General features: G+C 47.9%; 1 protein-coding gene across 1 annotated transcript in view; it reads left to right on the forward strand.

Moving 5' to 3' along the window:
* LOC146812367 (ankyrin repeat domain-containing protein SOWAHA-like) overlaps positions 1-21,817 on the forward strand; it is a 172,168-nt gene that overhangs the window by 82,706 nt on the left and 67,645 nt on the right. The window lies entirely within an intron of this gene.

The raw sequence follows: 21,817 nt of genomic DNA on the forward strand, positions 1-21,817 counted from the left end.
CCACGCCACTGACGATATGTCCTACGCGCTAGTTACGTAGAGGCAGTCGTGAGGCTATACATACACACATATAAAAATGTTTAAAATATAAATAGACCTTAATGTCCAGCTTGACAAAATACAACAACAAGCACGCACCTAATGAGAAGATCGCGACCTGGCAATTAACAAATGCGTCCGGACGCCGGGACACCACCGCCTTTCTCCAAGGCACAGCAGAAAATGCCTCGGAGAAAGGGAGTGTCCTTTTCGGATTGGGGGGCGTGTTTTGCTGTTGTCTCCTCCCTGAGACTTCTCGCAAAAAACACGCCCCCCGATCCGAAAAGGACGGGGCTTCAACGGAGTGACTGCACCTCTTCTCCAGTGGCTGGCCAGCATTTAAGAGGCCAGCCAATGGAGAACAGGAGAGAAGAGGGGCGGGTGCAAGCCCCTCTTCTCAAAGTCACTCAAACTCATTAAATCTCGGAGCGAGACTGCGCAAGCGCAGCCTTTCGCAGCCGAGACCTAAAAAGGGCAATCCCCAATAAACTCATTGACTGTGAAAGAAACTTACCCCAAAGTGACCAAGAGCTGCCGCCAGCAATAAGTGCAAAGTTACATAATAGTTATAGGTGGGATAGGTTCCACCAAATGGCAACTTGCCGTGAGGAATCTGTGCTCGGATAAGACAGCTGGCAGCATGGAGCACCCTTCACTGTTGGTGATGAAGAGTGAACATACGCTAGGAAGGAGCATACAAGATTTCTACAAAATGAGGCTTGAAGCAAATCGGTCTTGACCCTGCTCCTTGTGGGAACAGTCCAGTCCGAACTGCCAAGCCAGGTCCTCCCTGAGCCAGAAGACAAGCAACCCAGGACTGGATTCACCCTAGTTATGGGCTCATCAGCCTGGTACAGCTTGGGTCCAGTGACACAATGAGCAGGGGACCCTGGCTGATAAACCCATAAACAGAGCAATACCAGTCCTGGGTTGCTTGTGTTCTGGTTCAGGGAGGACTTGGCTTGGCAGTTCGGACTGGACTGTTTCCATGAGGAGCAGGGTCAAGACTGATTTGCACATGGTTAGTTCCAAACTGAGGTGGCATTGTGAGCAAAACAATAGTTTGGAGTGCTAACCCAAACTATTGCCAGAGGTTAGACTTGTTATAAGCAGCCTCCAATCACCTTTTGTGGGTTTTATGTACCACCCTAAGTGGCATGGGTATGCCCAGATGTGGGTCCCATGCTCACTGTCCCTGGAACCAAGCTGTACCCAGCTGATGAGCCCTTGAATAGGATGAATCCAGTCCTGGGTTGCTTGTTTCTCAGTTCAGGGAGGACCTGGCTTGGCATTTCACGTTGCACTGTTCCCATGAGGAGCAGGGTCAAGACTGATTTACATATGGTGAGTGCAAACTGAGGTGGCATGGTAAGCAAAAGAACGATGGGTTTGGAGTGCTACCCTGAGCTATTGCCAGTGGTTAGACTTATTATAAGCGGCCTCCGATCACCTTTTGTGGGTTTCATTTACAGCTGCGTCTTGACCTTAAAAATCGGCTAAAGGGAAGGCCTTACCTGAGGGACCATGGATGGGACATATAATATGGCAAGAGTATTTGTTTCAGTGGGCTTCCTGTACAGAGATGTTAATTAACCATCATCATTTTTGATTAGGAGATCTAGAAAAGGAATCTGTTTGTCACAATGACAAGTGAAATGTAAGTTGGCCCGTTTCTGATCAAGGTATGTCACAGGCTCCTCTAGCTTTGTAGTTGAGTCTTCCCATATCATTACACGCCATCAGTATACAGTTTCCAACATCTTATGGAAGACCTACAGGGATTAAGATCTGTCAAGACAAATTGATGATTAAAGGCATCCACAAAAATATTCACTAGATTTGGGACAGAGACAGCACCCATCAAAGTAACGCCACATTGTGGGTATTACTGAATATCATATTTGAAGTGATTGGTAGTCAGAGCAATTGTCAAAAGATTGGTAATGTACTCTGTGGGTACCTTATGGGGTCTGGGATGTGCATTAAGGTCCTGTTCAATGGTTTGTAAGCTCTCTTGCTGTAGTATTAGTATATAAGGAGATGATATCCAGAGTTACTGACATCTCCTTCTGCGAGTCAAAGGACAAGCCTTCTATCGGGTTCATCATATACATACTATCCAACCCATACATAGTATTCCAGTGTAGGGACAACCTCTTTAATGAAGACGTTTATATATTCACTCAAGGGCTCCAGAACTGAGCCAGACAAGATTGGTCAGCTAGGAGGGTGTTCTAAACTCTCAAGTACTTTAGGTAGCTTAAGAAGGATAGGTACCCTGGGATACTTCTATTAAGGAATTCAAACTATTTTGGGGGTAAGGAAGCAACTCTCTTTTACCCACATTTTCAACTTCAGAACCCTAGCTTTAGGTGATTCAATGGGATTGTGTGCCAATCTCAAATAATAGTTTTGGTTGGACAGTTGTTTTAGAATTTCAGAGCATCATAGTCCTCTACATCTTGTACTACTATTCCTCCCCAATGGTACCTGTCCTTTTATATGCTCCCGAAAGTACATAAGAGCCTATAGGAAATCCCCCCTACTTCCCACCCCCAAACAAGCAGACCAGCCTTATCTGGCTGCAGATCAATTTGGGAGCCCTTGGGTGAATATATAAATGTCTTCATAAAAGATAACTGGCTTTTTTCTAGAAAGTTCAACTTCTTTTTCAAGATTTCAAACCACTCCTATCTGAAAGAGACATATTAGTGATAGATTCCTTACCTTAGTATATCCCCAGGCGTCAAACTGGATCCGGAAAGTTTTCGTCAACAGTACCTCTGTGCGTCGGTAGGCGTCGTCGTACGGCTCCGCGTACGTCGCTGGCGTCGTAGCCGCCGAGATGACGTCGTCAGAGCTGCTTAGACGCACCCACGCGCGCTGCTGTCAGTTCTATCTTTTTCCGCGCAGACCTTAGAGAGAGCCGTACCCCTAGTTAAAAGTTTTAATTGGTTTCTGACAACTTGTTTTGTCGAGTACTTGACTCCTGGTGCAGTAGGGATGCCCGGGTTAAAGTCCTGTAGGGCCTGCCATCGGAGCATGTCGGTAGCGGACCCACACGCGTGTGTCTCTTCTGCTTGGTTGACCCCGTGGCGTGCCCCGATTGTTGGGCCATGGCGCCGGAAGCTTTGCGGGAGCATTCCCGAAAGTTGTTAGAGGTCCGGCAATCGGTTCCGCGCCGATCAAGCATCGCTTGCCGGAATCGGGGACAGGTAAGTTGAGGTGCCATAAAAATGCGAAGAAGCAACGTCACTCTTCCTCTACCCCCTCGCGGGACGCGGTGAAGGGGGCTCCGTTGGAGCCTCCGTCGTTGCCTGCGGCCTACCCACCCTTTCCAGGACTGCACGCGACTTCGGATGAGGCACAGGCCTTTGTGTCGGCCTTGTGCCAGTTGTTTGCCCCATCGGGTCCCTCCAGAGCGCCTTCGAGCCCTGCGGACCCGTTGGGTGGGTCTGCCCCTGTGCCACCGCCTTTGGCCTCGGCTACGCCGGCACCATGCCCTGCGGTGGCGCCGGCTCCGGCCTCTGCGCCGCCTCCGGCACTGGGCGCAGCGCCACTGCTGACGCCGGACGACGCCGAACCGGGACTGGTATCTTAGCCCCCAATTCCATTTATGGGTGGGGAGTTCGTCCCATTTCCCCGGGCACCTAGTCCTTACCGGCCTCCTCAACAACCGGTGGATGAAGGGGAGTACTGGGAGGGGTCTGAAGACCTTCTTGCAGCTCAATGCGAGGATGAGCCTGAATGGGAACACCCTGGTACACTTTCCCCTTCTTCCGTGGCTACGGAGGAGGTTGGGACTTTTTCAGTGGTGTTGCGTAGGGCGGCTGAGGCTCTTAGCCTCGAGCTCCCCTCTGTACCTATCAGGACCAATCTCCTGACCGAGGTGCTGCATCCACCGTCGTCCTCCGCGGAGCCGCTGCTGCCCTTCAACGATGCGCTTACTGACATCCTGTTGAGCACCTGGACCAAACCTAATTCAGGGGTCCCTGTAGATAAGGGTGTGGCACGCGGCCATCTCCCGGCGCTGGGCGACCCCAGCTTTCTCACACAACCCCTGAGAGTCTGGTTGTCCAGGCTTCTGCCTCGCCAAGCGCATTCGCTTCTGCTCCTCCGGACAAGGAATCGAGAAAACTGGAGCAGTTTGGGAAAAAGATTTTCAGTTCTGGGTGGCGAGCAGTGAATACTGCGTGCCTGTTGGACCGCTATTCTCATTCTGTGTGGGACACCGTGGCACAGGTGCTGATTCAGTGCCCTGTAGTAGCACGGACGGTTCTCTCCCAGGCCATTACCGAACGGAGGGATGCTGCTACATTTACTATCCGTTGTGGGCTTGACACAGCCGATTCCCTCAGCGGCGCACTTTCCACAACAGTGGCACTCCGCCGTTATGCTTGGCTCAGAACTACTGGCTTCTCCAGGGATGTCCAGAACACTTTGTTGGACAAGCCCTTTGATGGCACTCACCTCTTTGGTGACAAGGCGGATAGCATCCTGGAACGCTTTAAGGACTCTCGGCCTACGGCCCAGTCCTTGGGTCTCGCCACCTCGCGTACTCCCTCAGGGTCCACTTTTCGCTCCTTTCGAGGTCAGGGTCAGGGCGCCCAAGCCCGAGGACAGTGGGCAGGTCAATCCACCACCGCCCCTGCAGCCGCCACCTCAAAACCTTCCTAGTCAGGTGTTTCAGGCCCACCAGATGCCAGTGAGTGGCAGGATTCGCCATCACCTTCCCCAGTGGCGCACCATCACCTCGGACAGGTGGGTTCTGCAAAGAGTCCGAAGGGGCTACTCCCTTCCCTTCGAGTCTACCCCTCCAGCCATGCCACCTCAGTACCACCGCATGTCGGGGGATCACTTGGCACTTCTCAAGCAGGAAGTTGCGGCCCTCTTGGCCAAGGGGGCCATCGAGCGCGTTCCGAAGCCAGAAGTAGGTTGTGGTTGTTATTCCCACGACTTCCTGGTTCCAAAGAAGGACAAGGGCCTGCATCCTATCTTAGACCTCCGGATCGTAAATCGCTTCCTACGGAAGGAGAAGTTCAAGATGCTCACGCTTGCTCGGGTCTTGTCTGCCTTAGACCCGCAAGACTGGCCGGTAGCGTTGGACTTGCAGGATGCTTACTTTCATATCCCCATCATGCCGCCCCACCGGCGTTACCTACAGTTCACGGTAGGCCACGAGCACTTTCAGTTCACTGTGCTCCCTTTCGGCCTTACCAGTGCCCCTCGGGTGTTCACGAAAGTGATGGCGGTGGTTGAGACTCATCTGCGCAGATCTGGGGTCTCAGTCTTCCCCTATCTCGATGACTGGCTTTTGAAGGCGGGCTCGCCCCTGGCAGTAGTCTCCCACCTCCAGACTACGGCTGATCTCCTGCATTTGCTGGGGTTTTCCATCAACGTGCCGAAGTCGCACCAGATTCCCTCTCAGAAGCTCCTCTTCTTCGGAGCGGTTCTGGATACGGCGCAGTTTCGGATTTATCCTCCTGAACATCGAGTCCGGGACATTCAGGCTATGAGTCCGATCTTTCGGCCCTGGTCCTGGGTTTCGGTCAGGAAGACCCTGAGGCTGCTGGGCCTCATGGCCTCCTGCATTCTGCTGATCTATCATGCCAGATGGCATATGCAGGCTCTGCAGTGGGACCTGAAGTTCCAGTGGATGCAGCATTGTGGGAACCTGTCCGACTACGTCCAGATCTCGGAAGGCACTGCACACGACTTGCAGTGGTGGCTCACGAACCAGCGTTGGGTCAGCGGCAGATCCCTCTACCTTCCCCAACCGGAGCACACAGTAGTGACTGACGCGTCCCTCCTGGGATGGGGCAGCCACATGGGAGAGGCAGAGATCAGAGGCCTCTGGTCTCCGGCAAAGTCCAAGCTCCATTTCAATCTTTTGGAGCTCAGGGCGATCCTACTTGCACTGAAAGCATTCCTTCCCTCTTTCAAGGGGAGAGTAGTGCAGGTGTTCACAGACAACACCACCACCATGTGGTACTGCAACAAACAGGGCGGGGTGGGGTCGTGGACCCTATGTCAGGAGGCTCTACGTCTCTGGACGTGGCTGGAACGTCAAGGCAATTCCTTGGTGGTTCAAGACCTGGCAGGTACACTGAACGCCAGGGCGGACGAACTCCGCCGCAGGTGCATGTTGGATCACGAATGGCGTCTTCACTCGAAGGTGGTGCAAGGTCTCTTTCAGCAGTGGGGAGAGCCCTGGTTAGATCTATTCGCCACCGAAGAGAACGCGCAATGTCAGCAGTTCTGCGCGTTGGAGTTTCCAAGGCGGCACTCGCTCGGAGACGCTTTTCGTCGCGAGTGGAGTTGCGGTCTATTGTACGCCGTTCCGCAGATACCACTTCTGCCCAGAGTGCTGAAGAAGATCAGACGCGACCGGGCCCAAGTCATTCTTGTGGTGCCGGACTGGGCTCGAAGAGTTTGGTATCCCGAGCTACTCAGTATGAGCGTAGATCCCCCGATCCGACTGCCTCTTCGGGAGGATCTCCTGTCGCAGCGACAGGGGGCGGTCCTCCACCCAAACCTGTCCAGCCTCCACCTCCGTGGAGATTGAGCGGCGACAGTTGATTCCATTTGACTTGCCTCCTGAAGTCTGTAATGTAATTCTGGCAGCCAGGCGTCCCTCCACTAAATCGGTATACACCTGTCGGTGGAAAGAATTTGTGGCATGGTGCACGGCGAAAGCTGTAGATTCTCTTGCTGGCCCTTTTTCTGAGGTCCTATTGTTCCTTCTTTCTTTGGCCCAGCAGGGTTCTGCTCTGGGCACTATCAAGGGCTACCTTTCTGCTCTTTCAGCCTTTCTTAGGCTGCCTGATCAGCCCTTTCTTTTCAAGTCCCAGGTTGTTAATAGATTTCTCAAAGGCCTTACTCCCCTTTTCCCTCCTATTCCTTTTGTAATGCCTCAATGGGACTTGAACCTGGTTCTCACATACTTGATGTGCGCTCCCTTTGAACCTCTTCATAACTGTCCTTTGCGGTTATTAACTTTGAAAACTGTCTTCCTGGTGGCCATCACCTCCGCTCGGCAGGTGAGTGAGCTCCAGGCTCTTTCCTGTAAACCTCCCTTCCTGGCAATTCATCCGGACAAGGTTGTGTTTTGGCCACGTCCCTCCTTTCTACCAAAAGTAGTCTCTGCCTTTCATCTCGGGCAAACTGTCACTCTGCCCATTTTCTTTCCGCCTCCGCACCCTTCAAGAAAAGAGGAGAGGCTCCACTGTCTGGACCCAAAACGTGCGCTTTCATTCTATCTCGACCGCACACAAACTGTTCCGGGTGGATGACCAGCTCTTTGTTGGCTACGTGGGCGCCAAGAAAGGTCGGGCTGTGCACAAGCAAACTATCTCCCGTTGGGTTGTCTTGTGCATTAAAGCCTGTTACTCTCTGGCTCAAAAGGAACCTCCTGTTGGGCTACGCGCCCATTCTACAAGGGCGACAGCAGCTACTACAGCATTGGGACACTGTGTCCCCCTGCAAGACATCTGTCAGGCGACCACTTGGGCTTCATTGCATACTTTCACTAAGCACTATTGCCTTGACAGTAGGTCCGGAGAGACGGCTTGTTTGGCCGTTCAGTTCTCCGTGACGTTCTGGTGTAATCTCACTTCCCAGACCCACCACCGGGGTTAGTATTGCTTGGGTATGTATTATAAGGTAAGGAATCTATCACTAACGTGTCTCTTTCAGATGTACAAGTTACTTACTTGTGTTACGATAGATCTGTAAGAGACATTAGTTAGTGATAGATTCCTTACCGCCCACCCATCCACCCCGTTCTGCGAACTGTTCTCTAGGGTTCAGGTCATCCCTTTTAGGGCCCTAGTTCTATTGCACCAGTAGTCGGTCTCCGGCATGGCTCTGCGCTCCTGGCGTGGAAATGTTGTGTACAGAACTGACGTCAGCGTGTGTGGGCGCGTATAAGTAGCTCCGACGACGTCATCTCGGCGGCTGCGACGTACGCGGAGCTGTACGACAACGCCTACCGAGGCGCAGGTGTACTGCTGACAAACTTTCCGGATCCAGTCTGACGTCTGGGGATATTCTAAGGTACGGAATCTATCACTAACTAATGTCTCTTACAGATATATCGTTACACAAGTAAGTAGCTTGTGCTTCTCATCTGCTTTAAATAGTAGGATTGTGATTTCCCAAATAGTTTAATATTGACCTTTCCAGTAATACTTAAGTATTATGTGCTTAGAGCTTGGTAAGTTGGGTTTCTTGGCAGGACCCCATATTCCTAACTTCCCAATTCTTTGGAAATCCAGCACATCTGTTTTCCTGTATTGTGCTCAACTCACAAGTGCTTATGTCTAACAGTGCTGTTGCTTTATGATTGTTTTGAAACAGTAGATTTTCTTTTAAAGGTCACCAATATACATAGTAGACCACAGGTAATAAAAGCTACAGTTCTTTTTAGAACCCACAGAATCAGCAAACCAAACACTGCGGATATCGCATTGCTTGTGACAATCTGCCCCTTTCCATCCCACAACGGTGGCCTCTGTAGCAGATAGAGAAGGGCAGAAAAGACGTCTCCATGACAAACATGCAGTGTGCCCTGTCTTAAAGCATGTCTAGAATCTTTATTTCTCATTGAACTCTCTAATATGTATTTTTCATTTTTCTACTCCTTTCTTTGTGCTTTCGGTGCAGGACTTCACCTCGGTGAGTACTCTTGTGATGTTTTACATGTCAGAAATCCAGAACAGCCTTGACATTTCTTGAAATTTTGTTGAAAGCATATATGTTTTTGTGACTGATTCATGTGCTATTGCTTGAGGGACTGGGGCTGAAGAGTCGTGTTTAAGCATCTGTTATTAGTTTTAGTACTACACAAGTCCCTACCGAGTTTGATGTAGTTGGATTCTTTCATATTTATGTTTTTTAAGTGTTGTTGCAGTCTTGATATTTTTGATGTGGATTATACACTGTGTGTCTGAAGTGTGATATATTGGTGCCGTCTATATATAGCATGTCCTATCACATAATTTGTGTTAGAAGAAATTAGCTGCATGTCTCTCTCAGGTGCAACAAACCTCAACAAAAAATGGTGATAAAGTGCCTCTCTCCATGCACAGGGATCATATCTGCGATACCCTGAAATAGCACAGAGTTCAATTGTGTTTGGCCTAATGCATTTCTATCTCTAATACTCCTTGTACTCTGTGTAATTGAAATGCACTATGATCTGTTGTTTTCAGCATGCTGGAACTTGAAGCCCGAGTTTCATATATGCTGTGACTCTTAGTTGAGTCTCCCATTAATTGTGATTCTGGCAAGTACTGCCACTTAAGTTACTCATCATTCAAAGTACTGGGCCCGTAATGCAGATTAACATGCTGGAAACAGAATTGCTGTGCCACGTTTTTCCCTAATCGGGGTCCGTTTCGGTGCACATTTTCTTCTGCTTCTGCAGGAAAAGGTGCACCAAAACGCATTCAGTTTTACTGGGTGCACAGATCTGCCAAGTAAAACTTGATGAGTAGTGAGGCCATATAGTCTTCCAATCTGACCAACTCAAAATGGTCAATTAAAGTAATTGTTTTGGGGATATTGTGCCACCTTTACCTAAAACTCTGTGCTTCTGAGATGAGATAAGTCTACACATGTCAGTGCATGCTTGTAGGAAGCTGGCTCTCAATATAGCTGTGCACTGTGCAGAGAGTCTATGTATCACTTATTAGTGTATAGGGGCATGCTTTAACAATCCCAAAGTGCTCTATTTGTGGTAGTGTGATCGAGCAGCCTTAGGCTTATCAGACTAAGGCTTATCTAGGCTTATCTGAGGCGAGTGTTAGGCATTTGTTGCACACACAGAGTCCATAAATGAGACACACACTCAGTAAGGAAATCCAACACCAATTTAGAAAAATAGCATAGACTTTTATATTAATTTAAGCACCAAGATATACGAGATTAGGTTAGTACTTTTCGAGTTAGCGATTTTCATACACTTAGAAAATACAGCTGTCAAATTTGAGGCATGAGCCTCGTGCATGGTAATGTTATCCTATGGGAGACACATACACTTGCATAGTGGTACTTGCAATTGAGTTACAGGGTTGTTCTTCTGGTGGAGCCAAAGTTCTGAGAACCAGCAGCAGTTTTGGTTTACCTGCCCCCAGTGTGTCCGAGTGCAGAGGTGCTGGTCGCAAGGGTAACCTCGAACACTGCTGCTGAAGTTTATGGAAACAACCTGTAACAGAAAAGGGCTGCAAGTGGGGACTTCGGGGCAAGTCTGTCGGAACCCAAAGTGGGGGCTTTGTTTTTGAGGGTCTCTGGGGGAAGCCAGGGTCACATATCAAAGGCAGCAGGGGCGTTTAAGCCCCTGGTCTAGATATGCTAAATCACTAGCTATCCTGCTTGAGGAAGTGTGAAGACCTTACTCCGGAGCAGGCATCCTGCTCATGCAGATATGTCCTCACATGTAATATAATGCACCCTGCCTTCGGGCTACAAGGCCTGCTGAAGGGGTGACTTACATATATTCCATGCAGTAACTTTGACATGGCACACAGTGAAGGTGCCATGCTGTGTTTTCACTCATGGCTTGCACCATGACACGCAGTCTGCAATGGCAATTTGTATGGGGGTCCCTTAGAGTGGCATAATACATACTCTAGCCCTTAGAAACCCTCTTATGGTAACCATGCCCTAGGCACCAGGGTACCATTTACCAGGGACTTACAGGGGTGCCAAAGTGCGTGCCAGTTAGACCATTTTACCTTGTTTTAGGGGAAGTGCACTAGCACTGGGCCCTGGATAGCAGGGACCCAGTGCACATCAGTCGAAAAACATCAGTACAGGTGGCAAAACGTGAGGGTGACCATGACAAAAAATGGCACTTTCCTACAGTGCATTGCCTGTATTCTTGTGCCATCATTGTGCATTTGATACAGTGTGTGTGTGTGAAGGCACTGATATAGCTTGGTATATGCTCTTAGTCAAATCTAGGCTGTGAATGAGACAGAGACATTCTATCTTCTCAGCCTAGCATTGCATCATTTACCAAAAGTGGCTTGTACTCTTTGAAGAAAAATTAGATAATACAAGATTGAGCCAAGTGTTCATGCTTGGGTATCGCCTACAAGAGAGTACATGGACATTCTCTTGCAAGATTTATTGCTTGCTTTCAGTGTGCATCCAGCCCGCCTCTTTGCTTACTATTAGTTGGCTTCATCTTCACTGTAATTTGCTTACTTCTTATTTGTTAGCATGTGTGGTCTTTCCTTCCTCTACATGTGTTTGTTCCTCCCCCAGAGCATGCATGCCTAACTGTGACCTTGTATTGAGTATTGATTGCTTGCATTTCTGGTGCTTCTTTTTCCCTTTTGTTTAAGCACTCCATGAGAGTGCATTTGTTTTCCAGCTGTCTCCCTAATGTGCTTTTCTTCCCCCTTCCATGCTGCTCTCTCACCTGTGTTGTTCTTCCCATTCCCTCTGTGATGCGCTCGTCCTCGTGTGCTACACCTGCCAGCGTTGCTTTCTGGCCTATGGACTTCTCCCTCCTACCAGCTCAATGTTGCTAACTCTTTCTTGCCTGTTTGCTTTTCTCTCCTGGCCTTTGCACTCCACGTTGCTCTCCGTCTTACCGTGTGCTCCCCTGTGCTCTCCATGTTGCTTCCCCTCCCACCAGCACCTTGCGTGTTGCTTCTGGCCCCGTGTTGCTTTAACTCCCACTAGCACCTTCGTATTGCTTCCTGACACCCCACCCAAGTTGCTTTCTTCAACCCGTTTTACAAAAAAAAGGGTTGGATCAGCAAATAAAAAGAAAAAAAACAACCATGCCATTTATTATACACAATCGTGTGGTGCGCACACCTACAAAATGGCACAATGAGCTTTTTTTTTTATTCTTACTTAGCCATGCTGCAAAGCATTGGGGATTCACGCCAATCTCAAGCACAATCTTTCTAAAGATTAAAAATGCATCCGCATAGGAAATAAAGCGCTGTCCTATCCCTGTGATGCTATACAATCGTATAATCCTAAGAATTATGAAATTGGGAAAATTGGACCTTCTAGTTTCACCGCCTCCCAGTGCAGCAGGTTTTTCTTATCAATAACTACTTGTCACACATTTCACTTTCTGTCCTATCCATCTCCCAATGCAGCAGACCAGATTTTTCCTGTAAGAGATGCAACAATTCCGACGCTTCCGCTTAATCCCCTGGGAAGAGTCGCCCTCTTCAAAAAGATGATACTCCCCAGGCTCCTCTACATGATCCAAAGCACTCCATTCCAATTCCCACAATCCTGGTTTACAGGGCTAGACAGTCTGACCATCAAATTCCTTTGGGGCGGACGGAGACCCCGCTTGGCCCTGTCCCAGTGCCGTGTCCCGTCCTTTGATGGTGGCATGGGCATGACCAATCTATATCTATACTACCTGGCAACCGGTTTACTCACGCTGCATGACTGATTCAATGGTGGCTGGTCAGACCCAGCATTCAGAGTGGAACTGAGCGATCTGGGCCTACCTGGAATCCAGACGATGTTGTATGGAGGAACTATCCCCAGGACATTACCAACGGTGACGCAGGTGGTTCTCCTTGCCTGACACGCCTCCCTGCCCACACTCCATGTATGAATAAACTGACCCAATACATGCCACTTTGGCAGGGGACTTGGCTCCGGGAGGTCAGCGGCCTGGAGGGATTCCGGGCATGGGACCTCATTGGTATCTCACAGCTTGGAGACGTGTGGATGAGCGACCATAAGCGCACTTTCCAAGACCTGCAAACCCGTTATTTCATGCACCCCTCACAATTCTATCGGTACCTACAGCTACGTCATGCCCTCTACATGCACTTATCACAGGGCATATCTTTCCCAGAGTATAGTCCCCCTGAGGCGCAAATCGTGACAGGTAACCTCGGAAAGGGGGGTGTCTCCTGTATCTACTGCTCACTAACTAACAACACTCCAAACACACCAGACTGGTTAAGAAACCTATGGGAGCAATGGGTGGGACCTCTCGAAGAGGAAGATTGGAGGGACGCTTTATTGACACCCAAAACAGTTACCACCTCAGCCAGGCTCCGGTCTGGTCCAACTATACTATTTACACGCCTCTTCAGCGCAGGTATGAAGTCTCCTGCATCTTGCACGTGCTACGACCACGACCAAGCAGACTTCTTTCACATGGTATGGGCCTACCCTGTCATTGCACAATATTGGAACTCCATAGAAAAGGAGCTCACAGAGGTCCTGGGCTGGGAAGTCCAGCATAACCCCTTAAATATACTCCTGGGAATAACGGCTGGGCTAGACTGCTCCCGTGTCAACAAGCTATTCCTCACTACTGCCATAATGGTGACCAAGCGGGACATTGCGGCTAAGTGGATAAATCCGGTACCCCTGAGCATGGCAAAATGGGCAGAGGTGAAGACTGGTGCGCAGCACAAGAGAAGCCAAAGTTCGAGGCCAAAGGGTGTCCGGCTAAATACCATAGGGTCTGGGGCAAATGTCTGGGACAGATAGAATAAACATATCTCCTTCTGGGAACTGTGTGCACTGTGGGGAAATCTGTGGGACCGTATATAACAAACCAGTCTTCCCCCATGTATGTACAATGCTGTAATGTACTGTATTCGAGTACTGCTGGTATTTTTGTTTTAAAAACCAATAAAATTGTTTATAAAATAAAAAAATGATGCAACAAAACAGTCCATCTCTAGTAGGTGTGCCAGTTGTGGGGCTTTTCAAATGGTTCCCATCTTTCTCTTTATAAATATAAAGTCCACTACATGCTGTAGATTATAAGATTTCACAGATCATGGGTATGAAATCTCTAGATTCAAACGTTTCCCTTCCAGAATGTTTTCTACGTAGACACCCCCATACCAGTTGAAGAAACATACCAATCAACAACTACGCATCTAATCCATTCCCCTGACTGCTCTGTATCAAACTGTTTCATAACCATTAGGGACTGCTAAGTCCTATGCAGGTCTTTAAAATTGCATCACTGCAGACTTTCCTATGCAGAGAAAACCTCTAGTCCTCTGTGTTTCAATCAAGTCATGTCCATGGTCTCAATTCTGTCTTTTCTTGCTGCCATTAGAAATGCCACTTTGACATTGTTTCTACTTTCAGACTCCCAAAACCATACATCTAGAAATCTATTTTCTAGTGGCTTCTTGTATGGGCAGATTTTTTGATAAGTTATATGATTTTGGCATACCAGGATGCATGCCTGAAACGACTTCATTTCAATACACTCTTCAAGGGTCACATACCTATCAGTTCCCCAGTTGGTAGATGATCTAGCAAATACAGAAATCCAGCCTATCCCATTCTTATAGTCATAAGCGTTGAATAGTCCCGGCCATCTGCGGGGACCCTGGAGCACTTTATCCAATATAACTTCTTAAGTGCTGAAGTTTGCCTTTCTTCAGGAAGGCCTTGATAAGTCACTCAAAGTCATAATGCAGCCAAGGACAAGGCTACCTTGGCCAAAATTATTCATCTTGGAGTGCAAAAGAACAGGTTGCAATGAAATATGTGCCCAGTACCTGCATAATTTTGTAAGGGCACAGAAAAAGAACCTTCACAAACACTTTTGCTATGTGAGAAACAGAGATGAAGAAGTGCAAGGCAATGTAGCCCATGAGCTGCCGTTATAATCAGAAGAAACAAGCATTTGCAATGTAATAGGTCTCACAATTGTGAATTGTGAGCCAATGCAAATGATAATGACTTTTATTTATGTGTTTAAAAAAACCAGCAATAATAAAAAGGCATGGTCATTTACAATACCAGTAGGTCAAGGTTTCTAAAATGCGAGACCTATTGTATTGCAAATGCGTGTTGTTTCAAGCGCGCCATGCTGCGCTCTCACGGTAATAGAGGCCACATCGCTTTCTTTAGATGAGTTGTTTCTAAAGAAAGGTCTGCAACCGCTATTAAAGTGAAATCGCGCTATTAAAGTGAAATCGCGGTATGGGGCGCCCTTACCAAAAAAGGCATTTTTGTTAAAAGCGCCCAGTGAAAGCGGGAATGGCACGCTGAATGTTGCAGGAAAGCATGTAGTGCCTGCATAGGAGAAACTCATTAAACAAAATAGTGCTTCAGACTAAATAAGACATACCATGTAACAACCGAAGTAAAAGGGCCAGTCCTCATGGGAGGTTACAAATAAAGACAAGGTGGTACTAAAGAGGAACTAACAAGCCTATTAAGGAATCAGAAGCCAGCATTTACGAAGGACAATGACAAGCAAATGACAAATCTGAGGTGAGTGGGCGAGCACGTTCCATAAGAGTATTATTTAGCCATTGTGAAACATTTTGCTTTCGTAAGGACCTGCCACTGTGTGGTGGCACGTTTTTTAAAAGCAAAATTGCATAGGTTTTAGCTAGAAACTATACGGTAGAAGTCTTCACGCTATGCATTGGACGGTGAATCATATGGCGAGTAAATTCATAATTATGTGGTTAACGCTGCGGCCTTAATAACTGTCAGTGGTCTGGGAATTTAACCACACATAGGAACACCATCGACTGTTGCAGATTGTCTTCCACTTGTTAACCACTCTCATGGCTAGTCATGGAATGGGTTTTCATCTCCATGAGTCTCTTTCGTGTATCCGCGCCAGAAGAGCACAGCAAGCTCCCCAGCAGCGATTCGAGGCAACCATTAAACACCTGTAGACGGTGTGGGAGCAATGGCCAATCACTTGCAAGTAATAGACACAATTTAGCATTCGTACTCTTCCCATTCCAAATCCCAGATGAGCACGCCACTGAAAACCACTATCCTAATAAGCACGTCTGTTGTCAGCCTCCACAAAGTACTGATGAGCATGGTTGCAAAATAATATTCCTACATATAACGCACAAACGGCAGACTTCCCAGGATGCGAAATGCTTCCCCACCCTTCCCCCTGATAACCCATGCTATTTAAAAATATTATGAACCAGCAAGATGTACACAAAAAAAAGAACTTTATTCCACCAAGCAATTTCAAAAAGCAGGATGAATCTGACCGCAAATTACCAACCTTTCCAAAGTAGGACATGAACTTCTGATTGAATACAGTACAACAGGCTGTCTACAACAAACTACGACGAAAAAAACGGAATGTCAGGTTTGGTCCAACTGGCTCTTACTTACAGGAACTTTAATTTCATAGCCTCCTCTCCCCCCCCGCCCCCCCTCCTTTCACGGGGGCGTAGCTGTGATAAATCTCTCAATGAAGTCTTTGTATGATGCTTAATAAGAATTACTGTTTGAATGAAAAAAATTAAAACATACGTTAAGAGTTTGCCTTGGACCACCATAAATAACACTGGCAAAAAAAGTGTTTGTTAAAAAAAACAAAAAAAAAACAGGCTGCATGCATGGATTGCAAGGCTTGATTGAAAGTTTATTTATAAGTGTTTAGATAGCGCCTAAAAAGCACTTGACTTATCAGTTGCAACAGACACTTCAGAAATCTCGATAATGACTAACTTTCACAATGTTCAGCACTATAAACAATGATTTTACAGTGCGAAGATATAAGCGTAGGCGCAGCTGGGATTGTTTAACATAGCGCGCATGGCGTGCTGCATGAAGTGCCTGCAGGACCAGAAACTAATTGAAGAAAATAGTGCTCACAGACAAAAATAAACATACCGTTTAACAATGGAAGTAAAAGGTCCAGTCGTTAAGGGCGGCAAATGGAGACAAGGAGGGACTAACGATCCTACTTACGAATCACAAGCCAGAATTTATGAAGGGCAAAGACATAAGTCAATGACCTATATGGGCAGAGAGTGGGAGATGCTTAAAGAACATACCCTACTACAGCATGCCTCACAGAGCGAGCAGCGCATGTGCTCTTCCCTTAGGCTCAACCTAAAAAGGAGACTGCGTCTTTGAGCAGAGAGACCTCCAATATCACATAATTCTCAGCCAGAGGCAGTTACTATGTTCTTTTTTCCGGCTCCTTCTGACAGGACCCATGGAGTTGAACTTGACCTTTCTAGGTTTTTTCTTCAGTATAGAACTTTAAAACGCAGTCTTTTTTGCTTCTCTCAATCTCTTTTATCTATCTCTGTCGAGTGAGGTCTTTTCCTGACAAAATACCCTTGCTGCATCATCAAAAAGTCCAAGACAGACCCCCCCTCGAGGTCTGTATTATTTGTCTACCATCTTCTCACCTTCCTGCCTCCTTCTCCAGGCGTACCTTGCATGACGGGGAGAAGATTCGCCTGCAGAGAAGAGAAGAAAGAAGACCGCAAGAAGCCAGTGTGACCTCAGAGTGAGGGAGTGGTAATTAAATACCTCTGATACTGGCAGTCCAGCGCAAACTGTCCACCACGACAGCCAAGATGATCCTCATAGCGCCAGAATGGCCAAGACAACTGTGGTTCCCAGACCTGCTTCACCGGTCTATCCATCCACATCCCAGGCTGCCATGCAGGCTGGACCTTCTAACGAAGTTCAGTGGTCAACTTCTACACCCCAACATCTCCTCCTCGAGTTTGACAGCATAGCTCCTGAGATAGTGCAGTATCCCAGAGCACTTCCCTGAGCCTCCAGTGGTCGTGGGAGGTCTGAGAGGCGTTTTTCATGCAGAAAATGCTATTGGTTCCGGTCGACGTCGAGAGGAGTTATGGCGCCGATATGATCGCCATCATTGACTGGTTCGACGTCCCACAAACGTCGACGCTTGACGTCAAAAACCACAAGAAGCGATGCCGAGAACTACCTTGCAACGACAAACGATGTCCAGACATCAATCAGCGTTGAGGGATTCCGACTCTGCGTAACTGAGAAGTGGGCGGTCAACGTCGAGAAGCCAGTTGACATCAGGAGCGAGCCTACCTCGCCTGGGATCGAGGGGCAGATCTAGTCAAAAAACAGTCGATGTCGAGGAGCAGATCGTCGACGAAAACCATTCGACTGCAACGGAGGTTGACATCGAGGAGACAGCGAAAATCCAAGAGAAGGAGAATCTCCTCTTCATCTGATTCTCACTCCAGATCTCGATCTCTGGTAGAGACTCAATTTGATTTATCGTCTCCACTAGTGCCCTCGCTTCCGGCGCTACCTGCATCCTCCTCTTCCACCAGCTATACCAACACCAGTCATTCCACCTCCTGTGGTATCTCAGGTTCCTGTTATACCAGCACCTAGGAGATCTCAATCAAGGATACACAATCTATCTCACCATGGACACTCACGTTCCTCTACTGAATCACACCATTCAAGGTCGCATCGCCGATCTCATCGCAGGTCAAGTTCACTTTCCATCACCAGCGGGATCTTCCACTAGATGATACTCTCCGATCTTGTCGGACTCGCCTCAACCTTGATCCTCACCACTTGATGACATCAACACCTTTCAGGAGGTTCTGGTTCGAGTCGCAGCAACATTGAACATACCTATGGTGGTCACCCCTCCATCGACTTCGGTGATGTTCGAAACTCTTCACCAATGCACAGCCTCAAAACCCTTACTTCTGCTAGTGCCGGGTCTTCTTGAGCCAGCCATGGAGTTGTTCCTCACTCCAGCTGCGGCAAAATCAGTTTTCTGGAAATCTTCCATGAGGGAGAGATGGTCTCCAACCAGGTCAAATGCGCGGCGGCATAGTTTTAGTTTTTAGCCGCCCACAGTTACTGTCACGGAGTCTCCCTGCGGAGACATGCATGGCTTCGACTAACATCTCTCAAGCCTGATGCTCAGCGGCGTCTCCAGAATTGACTCTTTTCGGGCTCCACTCTCTTCAGTTCACACGCCGTTGATGAAATGGCGAGAATAGAGACGGAGATGGATACTCTGAAAGCTGTCGGTTTAGAAAAACTTAAAGACCAGTGATGTCCATTCCGACCCTACCACCGTTGTTTCTAATCACAGAGGGTTCAAACCCCTTAATGGCCGTCTGGTGTATCACACCAGTTTCAACGGACCTACCAGTCTCAACGCAAGCAACAGAGGGGACGTACCTCTCAATCAGCTAACCAGGGAGGCCGACAACCTGTGTCATCAAAATGCTGAATCCTCTCTTACCCCTCTTCCGTTACCCACTCCGGTAGGAGGAAGCATTGTAAATTACCTTGCAGAGTGGCAACACATTACAACCGATGCCTGGGTCTTGAATATTGTCAATCGTGGCTATCGTCCCAGATACACTGCCCCACCGCCTTCCATTCCGCCAAGATCGCCCACGTCTCGATCTTCTACAAGAGGAAGTCAACACGCTATGCCAAAAGAAAGCAGTGGAATGATCCCTCGAAACCAATGAGGCCAAGGTATTTACTTCTGGTACTTCCTCGTGCCAAAAAAGGGTAGACGAGTTCAGGCCTATTCTCGACCTCCGAATCGCAAACAAGTGAATCCGAAATTAAAAGTTCAGGATGCTGCCATTACATCAAATTTACCCTCAACTTCAACGGAGGGACTGGCTTTGTTCAATAGACCTTCACAACGCTTATTTCCACATTCCCATCGCAACTTTACATCGGAAATTCCTCAGATTCGTTGTGGGGTAGAACCACTATCAATACGCGGTTCTACCATTTGGCCTCAAATCAGCACCCAGGACATTTTCCAAATGCATGGCTGTGGTGGCGACGTATCTAAGAAAATACATAATCTTTTTTTTAGCCCTATCTGGACGACTGGCTGATCAAAGCTTCCACGTCTGCAGAAGCCCAAGAGCATTTTCAGTGGACTTGCGATCTGCTCCATCTTTTGGGTCTCCACATCAACTTTCAAAAGTCCACATCAACACCAATCCAGACATTGCATTACTTCGCAGCTACCATCAACATGCTACAGGAAAAGGTGTGTCTTTCAGAGGAACCATGGTTATCCATTCTCCAGAATGCCACAACCTCCAGAGGATGGCCCTTCCAACAGCTTGCTTAGTCTCCTCGGCTCGAAAGCCTCCTGCAAATTTCTGACTTCTTATGCCTGCCTTCACATGCGTTCTCTCCAGGAGTGCTTGGAGGATCAGTGGAACCAGTTATCAGGTAACGGAGGACAAGATCGGCCTTTCCACTCATGCTATAGTATCCCTGCAGTGGTGGTGTTCCCCGAAAAATCTCCTGAGGGGAATGTTGTTTCACCAGCAGGACCCAACACAGACCATAGTGACGGATGCCTCTCTGCTAGGGTGGGGAGTCCACATGGATCACCTACAAATACAAGGAACTGGTCCTTGAAAGAACAGGCATACCATATCAACCTCCTGGAACTCCGTGCAGTTCACCTGGCACTCAAGGCGTTTCAGCCTTCGTTCATGAACAACACCCTTCTTGTTCAGACGGACAATACCACCACCATGTACAACCTGAAGAAGCAGGGGGGAACACGGTCGAGAGGCTTGTCACGAGAAGCTCAAAACGATCTGGCACTGGCTTCTCTCCAGGAACTTGAACCTGATTGCCGTCCACCTCCGAGGTGTGCAAAACATCCAGGCAGATGCCCTCAGCACGTCTCTCGATGAAACCCAGGAGTTGATACTGAACGAAGAGGTTGTCTAAGATATATCTTCAACATGTGGGGTACACCCTCTATAGACCTTTCCCCACAGTGGAAAACAAAAAAATGCTGCGACTTTGCTGCTAGATTTTACCATTCAAGGTCATTAGGGAATGCCCTATGGACCGACTGATCCAAAAATGTGTGTACGCTTTCCCTCCAATACCTCTGATACTGGCAGTCCAGCGCAAACTGTCCACCACGACAGCCAAGATGATACTCATAGCGCCAGAATGGCCAAGACAACTGTGGTTCCCAGACCTGCTTCACCGGTCTATCAATCCACATCTCAGGCTGCCATGCAGGCTGGACCTTCTAACGAAGTTGAGTGGTCAACTTCTACACCCCAACTTCTCCTCCTTGAGTTTGGCAGCATAGCACCCGAGATAGTACAGTATGGTCATTTAAACCTATCTCAGGACTGTATGTAGTGCTTTCTCGCCTCATGCTTCCTCCCTTTAAGCCGATTCATAGGGCTTCACTTCAGCATCTCACTTGGAAAGCTGCCTTCTTTGTGGCTATAACTTCAGCTAGGAGAGTTAGTGAGATACAGACCCTTTGCACTCATGAGCCATACATAGTATTCCATACTTCCAAGGTAGTGTTGCGTACCCATCCCAGGTCCCTTCCTAGAGTGGTCTCAGATTTTCATGTAAATCAGACAATCTTACCTACTTTATTTCAAAACCCTTCTTCTCCAGCAGAGAGAGCTCTCCACTGGCTGCATGTAAAGAGTGTTACAATTCTACCTAGACAGAACCGAATCTATTCGCAAATCTCAGCAGCTATTTATCAACTATGGCCCAGTTCGCACTGGTCTAGCTACTTCCAAACAGTCAGTCTCCAGGTGGATCGCCTCTTGCATTCTCTGTTATGAGCTAGCTAATAAATCTCTCACTGGTAGGCTCAAGGCTCACTCCACTAGAGGAAAGGCAGCCACTACGACTTACCTGTAACTCCCGTTCTCTCGTAGGGATATTTCCATGATAGTCATAAGCATTCCTGCCTCCTCCCCGATGGAGTAGACAGACAATTTTCATTCTCCGTTAGTACTCCTCTAGTACAGCCTTAAAAAATAACTGAGGTAACTGCCTCTGGCTGAGCATGATGGGATATTGTAGGTCTCTCTGCTCTTAAAGACACAGTCTCCTGTTTTTTTCTGATTATAAAGGCTCCCATTTTTCAGTTTGTACTGATTTTTACAGATAATACAGACAAAAAACGATTTGGTTTCTTGTCTGTATTTATTTTTAATGTGGATAAAAACAGAAATTGGGTTGCTTTTTGAGT

The sequence above is a fragment of the Triturus cristatus genome, chromosome 7 (assembly GCF_964204655.1).
Source record: "Triturus cristatus chromosome 7, aTriCri1.1, whole genome shotgun sequence".
Classification (NCBI taxonomy): domain Eukaryota; kingdom Metazoa; phylum Chordata; class Amphibia; order Caudata; family Salamandridae; genus Triturus; species Triturus cristatus.